At 36.2% G+C, this 10,934-nt stretch overlaps 1 non-coding gene across 1 annotated transcript; it reads left to right on the forward strand.

The window, feature by feature from the left end:
* Positions 1-9,475: 9,475 nt before the first annotated feature.
* Positions 9,476-9,582, forward strand: LOC148292986 (small nucleolar RNA R71). Its single transcript, XR_015825955.1, has one exon. It is a non-coding gene; the product is annotated as a small nucleolar RNA R71 (small nucleolar RNA).
* The last annotated feature ends 1,352 nt before the right edge of the window (positions 9,583-10,934 follow it).

Here is a 10,934-nt window from a genome sequence, read left to right on the forward strand (position 1 = left end):
AGATCGGATTTCACTCAAACATAACCAAATGACTCCTCCCACCATATTCTGTTGTTGCCCAAGTTTTTGGCTCGATCCGAAATCAATAGGTGCAAGAAATTGGACAATTCAAGTTCAAATGCAGTTCGTTCCTAATTGTAGTGGTTGGTGTATTGGATAGTTCTCGAGATCAGATTTCACCCAAAATTAACCAAATGACTCCTCCTACCATATTATAACAATGCCCAAGTTTTGGGCTCGATCCGAAATCAATAGGTGTAAGAAATTGGACAATTCACGTTCAAAGGCAGTTCGTTCCTAATTCTAGTGGTTGGTGCTTTCCATAGTTCTACAGATTGGATTTCATTCAAACTTAACTAAATGACTGTAAGAAATTGGAAAATTCACGTTCAAAGGCAGTTAGTTCCTAATTGTAGTGGTTGGTGCTTTCGATAGTTCGACTGATCGGATTTCACTCTAACTTAACAAAATGACTCCTCCCACCATATTATGATGTTGTCCAAGTTTTGGGCTCGATCCGAAATCAATAGGTCTAAGAAATTGGACAATTAAAGTTCAAAGGTAGTTCACTCCTAATTGGAGTGGTTGGTGTATTGGGTAGTTCTAGAGATAGAATTTCACTCAAACTTCACCAAATAACTCCTCTCACCATATTCTGATGTTGCCCAAGTTTTGGGCTCGATCCGAAATCAATATGTGTAAGAAATTGGACCATTCAAGTTCGAAGGCAGTTCATTCCTAATTGGTGTGGTTGGTGTATTCCATAGTTCTAGAGGTCGGATTTCACTCAAAATTCGCCACCTGACTCCTCCCACCATATTAGGATGTTGCCCAAGTTTTGGGCTCGATCCGAAATCAATAGGTCTAAGAAATTGGACAATTCAAGTTCAAATGCAGTTCGTTCCCAATTGGAGTGGTTGGTGTATTGGGTAGTTCTAGAGATAGAATTTCACTCAAACTTCACCAAGTAACTCCTCTCACCATATTCTGATGTTGCCCAAGTTTTTGGCTCGATCCGAAATCAATAGGTGTAAGAAATTGGACAATTCATGTTCAAAGGCAGTTCGTTCCTAATTGGAGTGGTTTGTGTATTCCATAGTTCTAGAGATCGGATTTCACTCAAACTTATCCAAATGACTCCTCTCACCATATTCTGATGTTTCCCAAGTTTTGGGCTCGATCCGAAGTCCATGGGTGTAAGAAATTGGACAATTCAAGTTCAAAGGCATTTCGTTTCTAATTGTAGTGGTTGGTGTATTGGCTAGTTCTAGAGATCGTATTTCACTCAAACCTAACCAAATGACTCCTCCCACCATATTATGATGTCGTCCAAGTTTTGGGCTCGATCCGAAATCACTAGGTGTAAGAAATTGGACAATTCAAGTTCGAAGGCAGTTCGTTCCATGTTGGAGTGGTTGGTGTATTGCCGTTTTAGAGATCCGATTTCACTCAAAATTAACCAAATGACTCCTCCCACCACATTATGATGTTGCCCAAGTTTTGGGCTCGATCCGAAATCAATAGGTGTAAGAAATTGGACAATTCAAGTTCGAAGGCAGTTCATTCCTAATTGGTGTGGTTGGTGTATTCCATAGTTCTAGAGGTCGGATTTCACTCAAAATTCGCCACCTGACTCCTCCCACCATATTAGGATGTTGCCCAAGTTTGGGCTCGATCCGAAATCAATAGGTCTAAGAAATTGGACAATTCAAGTTCAAAGGCAGTTCGTTCCCAATTGGAGTGGTTGGTGTATTGGGTAGTTCTAGAGATCGTATTTCTCTCAAAATTAACCAATTGACTCCTCCCACCATGTTATGATGTTGACCAAGTTTTGCGCTCGATCCGAAATCATTGGGTGTAAGAATTTGGAGAATTCAAGTTCTATGGCACTTCGTTCCTAATTGGAGTGGTTGATTTATTCCACTGTTCTAGAGATCGGATTTCACTCAAAATTCACCAAATGACTCCTCCCACCATATTATGATGTTGCCTAAGTTTTATGCTCGATCCGAAATCAATAGGTGTAAGAAATTGGACAAGTCAAGTTCAGAGGCTGTTCGTTCCAAATTGTAGTGGTTGGTGCTTTCCATAGTTCTACATATCGTATTTCACTCAAACTTAACCAAATGACTCCTCCCACCATGTTATGATGTCACCCAAGTTTTGGGCTCAATCCGAAATCAATAGGGGTAAGAGATTGGACAATTCAAGTTCAAAGGCAGTTCGTTCTAAATTGGAGTGGTTGGTGTATTGGGTAGTTCTAGCGTTCGGATTTCACTCAAAATTCACCAAATGACTCGTTCCACAAAATTATAATGTTGCCCAAGTTTTGGGCTTGATCCGAAATCAATAGGTGTAAGAAATTGGGAAGTCAAGTTCAGAGAAAGTTCGTTCCAAATAGTAGTGGTTGGTGCTTTCCATAGTTCTACAGATCAGATGTCACTCAAACTTAACCAAATGACTACTCCCACCATATTATGATGCTTCCCAAGTTTTGGGCTCTATCCGAAATCAGTAGGTCTAAGAAATTGGACAATTCAAGTTCAATGGCAGTTCGTTCCTAATTGGAGTGGTTTATTTATTCCATAGTTCTTGAGATCGGATTTCACTTAAAACTCACCAAATGACTACTCCCACCATATTATGTTGTTGCCCAAGTTTTGGGATCGATCCGAAATCAGTAGGGGTTAGAGATTGGACAATTCAAATTCAAAGGCAGTTCGTTCCTAATTGGTGTGGTTGGTGTATTGGGTATTTCTAGAGATCTTATTTCCCTCAAAATTAACCAAATGACTCCTCCCACCATATTATGCTATCCCCCAAGTTTTAGGCTCGATCCGAAATCAATAGGTGTAAGAAATTGGACAATTCAAGTTCGAAGACAGTTCGATCCTAATTGGAGTGGTTGGTGTATTGGGTATTTCTAGAGATCTTATTTCCCTCAAAATTCACCAAATGACTCCTCCCACCATATTATGATGTTGACCAAGTTTTGGGCTCGATCCGAAATCAATAGATGTAAGAATTTGGAAAGTTCAAGTTCGAAGGCAGTCCGTTACTAATTGGAGTGTGTATTTCGTAGTTCTAGAGATCGGATTTCACTCAAAATTCACGAAATGACTCCTCCCACCATATTATGATGTTGTCGAAGTTTTGTGCTCGATCCGAAATCAATAGGTCTAGGAAATTGGACAATTCAAATTAAAATGCCGTTTGTTCCTAATTGGAGTAGTTGGAGTATTGATTATTTCTAGATATCGTATTTCACTCAAAATTAACCAAATAACTCCTCCCACCATATTATCACGTCACCCAAGTTTTGGGCATGATCCGAAATCAATAGGTGTAAGAAATTGGAAAATTCAAGTTCAAAGGCAATTCGATCCTAATTGGACTAGTTGGTGTATTGCCGTTTTAGAGATCGGATTTCACAAAAAATTAACCAAATGACTCCTCCCACCATATTATGATGTTGACCAAGTTTTGGACTCGATCCGAAATCAATAGGTGTAAGAATTTGCACAATTCAAGTTCAAAGGCAGTCCGTTACTAATTGGAGTGTGTATTCCATAGTTCTAGAGATCGGATTTCACTCAAAATTCACGAAATGACTCCTCCCACCATATTATGATGTTTCCCAAGTTTTGGGCTCGATCCAAATCAATAGGTGTAAGAAATTGGACAATTCAAGTTCAGAGGCAGTTCGTTCCTAATTGGAGTGGTTGGTGTATTCCGTAGTTCTAGAGGTCGGATTTCACTCAAAATTGGCCACCTGACTCCTCCCACCATGTTAAGATGTTGCCCATGTTTTGGGCTCGATCCGAAATCGATAGGTGTAAGAAATTGGACAATTCAAGTTCAAAGGCAGTTCGTTCCTAATTGGAGTGGTTGGTGTATTGGGTAGTTCTAGAGATCGTATTTCACTCAAAATTCCCCAAATGACTCCTCCCACCATATTATGATGGTTCCCATGTTTTGGGCTCGATCCGAAATCGATAGGTGTAAGAAATTGGACAATTCAAGTTCAAAGGCAGTTCGTTCCTAATTGGAGTGGTTGGTGTATTCCATAGTTCTAGAGATCGGATTTCACTCAAACTTAACCAAATGACTCCTCCCACCATATTTTGATGTTGCCCAAGTTTTCGGCTCGATCCGAAAAAAATAGGTGTAAGAAATTGGACAATTCATGTTCAAAAGCAGTTCGTTCCTAATTGGATTGGTTGGTGTATTGGGTAGTTCGAGCGACCGGATTTCACTCAAAATTCACCAAATGACTCCACCCACCATATTATGATGTTGCCCAAGTTTTAGGCTCGATCCGAAATCAATAGGTGTAAGAAATTGGACAATTCACGTTCAAAGGCAGTTCGTTCTTAGTTGTAGTGGTTGGTGCTTTCCGTAGTTCTACAGATCGGATTTCACTCAAACTTAACCAAATGACTCCTCCCACCATATTATAATGTTGCCCAAGTTTTGGGCTCGATCCGAAATCAATAGTTGCAAGAAATTGGACAATTCGCGGTCAAAGGCAGTTCGTTCCTAATTGTAGTGTTTGGTGCTTTCCATAGTTCTACCGATCGGATTTCTCTCAAACTTAACCGAATGACTCCTCCCACCATATTATGATATTGCCCAAGTTTTGGGCTCGATCCACAATCAATAGGTGTATGAAATTGGACAATTCAAGTTCGAAGGCAGTTCGTTCCGAATTGGAGTGGTTGGTGTATTGCCGTTTTAGGGATCTTATGTTAATACCACTTTGCAAAACCCAAGGGAAAGTGTCGTATCGTAGTGTAGCTCGGAAGTCCGAGTGTTGTTTCCACAGAGAGCGGTGTAAAGAAAATAACAGAGATGAAAAAGAACAATTGTGATTGAGAGGTAGATTTATGCAATATTTGATTTAAAGAAAAATTATTTGATTAAAACACTAAGGCATTGGGGTTCCACTTTTAACATAAGCATGCAACTCTTAATAATTTGATCCGCAAAATATTTTCCATTGTAGTTGTTCAAAATAATTAAAGCTCTTTTTAATTTCCTTTAGAAGTATTCTAAGTATAACTTGTACCATTGGCAACAAACTATCAAAAAATAATCTTCATCAAAATTCTATTAATCTTTAGTAATTCTCTTCTCTTTTAAAAGCATGAAAGTTTTTACTACACAATGGGAAAAACTTGATTGAACCCATGAAATAGATTATCAAACATTCATCAATTCATTATAAAGAAAACTACAAATTCTATTTGAACAAAAACTACAAATTCACATTAAAGCTTAAGTTTGGATCAAACTAATAAAAATTACATACTCATATTAAAAGCTTTTCTCCCTAGCCTTAGCTAGGGAGTTAGTTCCCCATAAAATACATAAAACTTAAACAGAAATTTAGAACTATAAAGATGGAGGAAGGAGAGAAAGCTCAAGAGTTGTGGAGCTTGGGTGTGTGTTTTGAAGCTTGAAGACTTCTCTATTTATAGGGCTAAGAACGAGGAACATCATGATGAATTCCAACACCACCATTCCTATTCCAATACAATCCATAACTCTCACTTGATCTTGTCTAAGTTAGTGTGGTTGGAATCAATTCCATCCCATACTTCTTTTGGCATGGGTGTGGCACTTCATGCATTCTTTTCAATTCTTTAGCTGCTGCACCTCAAGCTTTCTTCACATGGGTTTTCAAAGGTGTTCAATTATGGCTGCCTTTTGCTGCCAACCCATGTGGGTTTTCTTTTGGTTACTGGAAAAACAACGATTCTTCTGAACCAGGCATGGTGTAGGAAGGCCTGAGGTTTCAATATGTATCCAATGGGGCTCAAATTTGGATATGTCATAATAGACACCCATTGGAACAACCTTTGTGAAGAATGTAGTCCCATCTGAGCAGTACAAGTGTACGTTTTGGGCCTTGCAAGTTGACTGCCGAAAATAGACTGGAACTGGCTTCATTTCTTTTCTTTCTTTTCTTTTTGCTTCACATGCATGCACATTCTTTCTCCTTAATAGCTCCAACATGCACCTATATAAAATCATGATATTAGAATAGAATGTAACAATTATTGCCCAATTGATAAGAGTTTGGGTGCCACTTCAAAGAGAGAGCTACCAAATAGAGAATTCAAACGAATTAGCCTACATTTCAATGAAGTGCAAATGGATTCGTAAAAGGCAATGGAACATTCTAATTGGTGCAAAAATGAATAAAACAAAGTACTAACAAATATAGATTAGGGATAGAAATTGTAATAATTATGTGTTTATCAAATACCCCCAAACCTATAATTTGCTAGTCCTCGAGCAAACTAAAATTAAAAACTAAGAATAAATGAAAACTAATTAAGCCACTTCCGCAGGGATCTCGATTGCATTTAGCGTATGCAATAAGCCTTTAAACCCCTAGGTTGCCCTAGTGGACGAGTTAAATTCTCGTGAGGGTTTTCAGGGATGATACCCACAAACATCTGAAATTTTAAGTAACTCTCCTGCCAAATTATCATCAAGAATGTCAAAAGCTCAAAAACAAAGATTCTCAATTCATGAACAAATTTAAAAGAGCGAACACAAATCCAAAACTTTAAGTTCTTCCAGTCTAAAGTCAAAGTCATTTATCACCATTAATAAACTTTTCATTTGCTTTCTTTGGTGTAAAGTGAACTAACACAATTGAGAAGACAAAAATTCAATCATAATCACACCATCCTTGCTATCTTAGATTTTTTATTTATTTTTATAATTATTTAATAATAAATATATACATGCTATTATGTGGACTGTGCAATGTTTAGCTCCCTTAAACTTTCTAATTAACCCATGTAGCAAGTGTTAGGCCAATGACTCTCAAACACAAAGGCTTTAAGGCATTAGGTGTTGAAACACCCCGATGAGCTTAATAACTCGAGTTAAAAAGGCTACAAAGCTAAACAAGTCACACATGCATTTTTTTTTATTTTTAAGAACTTCACGGTTTGACGCGAACACTCACTACTGATTAGGCAAGAGGCCCGGTTACTAAGTGAAAGTTCTCTTTTTATTCTTTTTATTTTTTTTTTCAAGAAAGAAAACAAAGATAAATACAATCAATCTCAAACTCTATCTTCTCAAGCGCATTAGTGTGAGTGTGAATTTTTCAAAGCCTAGCTCATAAATCATTCATTAAGTAGAAATAAATGAAAAAGACTAAAGACTGGATTAGTTATCGTATCGCTCAAGTGTTCTCAATTTTAAATTCATGCATGAATATCAAATCTCAATTTAATGCAAGTCTGTTTTGATGACAACAAGCGTGGAGTTTTTTTTTTTTTTTTTTTTTTTTCATGTGTGAAATAAAATTTACAAACTAACAAATTGCCAGAAATAATTCCACTTCCCCCCAACTTGAATGAAACATTGTCCTCAATGTGTTATAAAGGAAAAATATGAGAGACATGTGGGAACAAAATTATAACGAGTGGGATAGAAGTCACCTAAATGCTGAAAAGTCTTTGAATAATTTTCTCCCTGAAAATAATTGGGTTTAGAAATGGATACCATAGCAGAAGTGTCAACTTCACTATTTGGCAAAGACTTAGGGAACAATTTCAATTTCACTTTAGGAGCCTCATTTACACTTGACATCATAGGCTCATCATATAAAGGTGGAAGTTTGTCAATTTGGGGTTTCCAGCCAATCCCTTCCTGTACCTGTAAAGCATCAAATAAAGAACCAATTTCAGTCATTTGTGAATTTCTTGTTAAATCAGAACCATTAGAATTAATTTGAAATTTTTCTGCACAAGAAACAACACTACTTTTCGCAAATTGATCATGCGATAAAGTTGAGATAGAATTCACAGATTCAGGTTCATCTTCCTCCCCAGATGACTGTTTATAAACATTAAAAACATTAACTTCCATAGTCATATTTCCAAAACAAAGTTTCATGACTCCACTTCTGCAATTAATGTTAGCATCACAAGTAGCCAAGAAAGGACGTCCTAAAATCATAGGAATTTGATTATCAGAATTTGAAACATGTGCAATGTCCAAAACAATAAAATCAACAGGATAATAAAATTTGTCCACTTGGACCAACACATCTTCAATAATCCCTCGCGGTGTCCTTACTGATTGATCAGCCAATTGCAAATTTACCTTTGTAGGTTTAAGCTCACCAAGACCTAGCTGCAAGTACACTGAATAAGACAATAAATTTACACTGGAGCCCAAATCAAGTAATGCACGATCAATAAAATTATTTCCAATTACACACGAAAGAGTAGGACTTCCAGGGTCTTTATATTTTGGAGGAATTTTATATTGTAACAATGCACTCACATGTTCAGTTAAAAAGGCCTTTTTCTTCACTTGATGCTTTCTTTTGATTGTGCACAAATCTTTCAAAAATTTAGCATAGGATGGAATCTGTTTAATAGCAGCTAATAAAGGAATATTCACTTTGACCTCTTTAAAGACATCTAAAATTTCATAATTTTGACTCAATTTCTTTGGAGGATTTAAAGCTTGGGGAAAAGGAGCAGGAAAATGATATTCATTTGATTCATTCAAGTTGGACATGTTAAGTTTATCATTATTCTTAGATTTTTCAACTTCCTTATGTGAAGGTGTGTTGTTAATTATTTTACCACTTCTAAGAGTAATAATAGATTTTACATGCTCGAGTGAAGATTCACAAGAATTGGCCCCTTTTGGATTTGGTTGAGTGTTGGCAGGAAATTTACCTTTTTCATTAACAGCCAAAAAGTTAGTCAACTTGGAAATTTGACTCTTAATTTCTTTATTTTCTTCAACCAATTGACCAAGCAAAGTATCATACCTTTGATTTTGCTTCTGTTGTTCATGCATAAATGTGTGAAGAGTGTTGCTCAAAGATGGCCTAGCATTGAATGCATTAGGTGCCTGAAACTGATTATTGGAAGAATTCATGTCACTTACCTGAGGTTGTGACTCATTGCTCCAATGAAAGTTTGGATGATTCCTTGTTGCTGGATTATAAGTGTTGGAAAAAGGAGAATACTGTTGTTTGAAGTTTCCAATAGCAGCACAACGCTCCTCATAAGCTCCTTTCATTTCCTGAAAAATTGGGCAATTTTTAACTGTATGACCAATCTCATAACAAGAATCACATACTTGATTAACATCAGCTTGAAAAACAGGTTGAGGCAAATTTGATTTTTCCATTTTCAAAGCAGCTATCTCTTTAGTTAAAACCTCAAATTTTAATTTCCAATCATCTTCTTCTTTTAATTGATAAATTCCTTTATTAGTAGAAGATGTGGCAATTCTTGACCGATCAGTGGTCTCAACTGGACTGGGGACAGTCCATTGATGAGCTTTTTCTGCAATTTCATCCAAAAATTCTAAGGCATCATCAGGGTCTTTTTGCATAAAATTTCCATTACACATTGACTCAACAAATTGGCGATCACGAGGGAGAAGTCCCTCATAGATATAACTAGCAAGACGCCAGTTTTCAAAGCCATGGTGTGGGCACAAATTCAAAAGCTCTTTAAATTTTTCCCAAGTTTGATATAAAGTTTCATTTTCCTTTTTAGAGAAATTTGAGATTTTTTTCTTTAGAGCAATTGTCTTGTGATTAGGAAAATATTTGTTAAAAAAAACTTGAGTCATTTCCCCCCAAGAACCTATGGATCTAGCCCTTAATGAATACAACCAACTTTTAGCCTTTTCTTTTAAGGAAAAAGGAAAAAATTTCAACCTTATGAAATTAAGCCTATCAAGTTGAACATTGTAAAAAGTGCCAATAGCCTCTTCGAATACCCTAACATGCACATAAGGATTTTCACTTTCCATGCCATGAAAAATAGGTAGTAATTGAATCATTCCAGGTTTGAAATCATAATTTGGCATGTTAGGTGGAAACATGATGCATGATGGATTTGGTGCACGAATAGGATACAATAACGTCTCTAAAGTTCTAGGGGCAACTACTTCTTCTCTCATTTCATTATTCACAATCTGAGCATTAACCACACGTTCATTATTCAAAATTTCTTGTTCATTATTCACAATTTCAGCCATGGTTTCAGATTTGTTAGATGTTTCAGGTGAAGAAGTTGAAGCAGAATTAACAGTTTCAGACTTTTTGACAAATCTTCCTAGATGATCTCTAGGTTGCATAAAGAAAATAAATAAATAAAAAAGAACAAAACAAAACAAAACGAAAAAAATTAAAAAAAATTATTAACAATAAGATGAAAGTTGGAAAGAGTGTACCAGATGTGAAGAATTTCACATAAACAGCAAACCTCTGACCAAGGGGATCTCTGTACTCTTTGACAAGCCGCTCCCCGGCAACGGCTCCAATTTGTTAATACCACTTTGAAAAACCCAAGGGAAGGTGTTGTATAGTAGTGTAGCTCGGAAGTCCGAGTATCGTTTCCACAGAGAGTGGTGCAAAGAAAATAACAGAGATGAAAAAGAACAATTGTGATTGAGAGGTAGATTTATGCAAGATTTGATTTAAAGAAAAATTATTTGATTAAAACACTAAGGAATTGGGGTTCCACTTTTAACATAAGCATGCAACTCTTAATAATTTGATCCGCAAAATATTTTCCAATGTAGTTGTTCAAAATAATTAAAGCTCTTTTTAATTTCCTTTAGAAGTATTCTAAGCATAACTTGTACCATTGGCAACAAACTATCAAAAAATAATCTTCATCAAAATTCTATTAATCTTTAGTAATTCTCTTCTCTTTTAAAAGCATGAAAGTTTTTACTACACAATGGGAAAAACATGATTGAACCCATGAAATAGATTATCAAACATTCATCAATTAATTATAAAGAAAACTACAAATTCTATTTAAACAAAAACTACAAATTCACATTAAAGCTTAAGTTTGGATCAAACTAATAAAAATTACATACTCATATTAAAAGCTTTTCTCCCTAGCCTTAGCTAGGGAGTT

The sequence above is a fragment of the Prunus avium genome, chromosome 7 (genome assembly GCF_965620075.1).
Source record: "Prunus avium chromosome 7, drPruAviu1.hap1.1, whole genome shotgun sequence".
NCBI lineage: Eukaryota > Viridiplantae > Streptophyta > Magnoliopsida > Rosales > Rosaceae > Prunus > Prunus avium.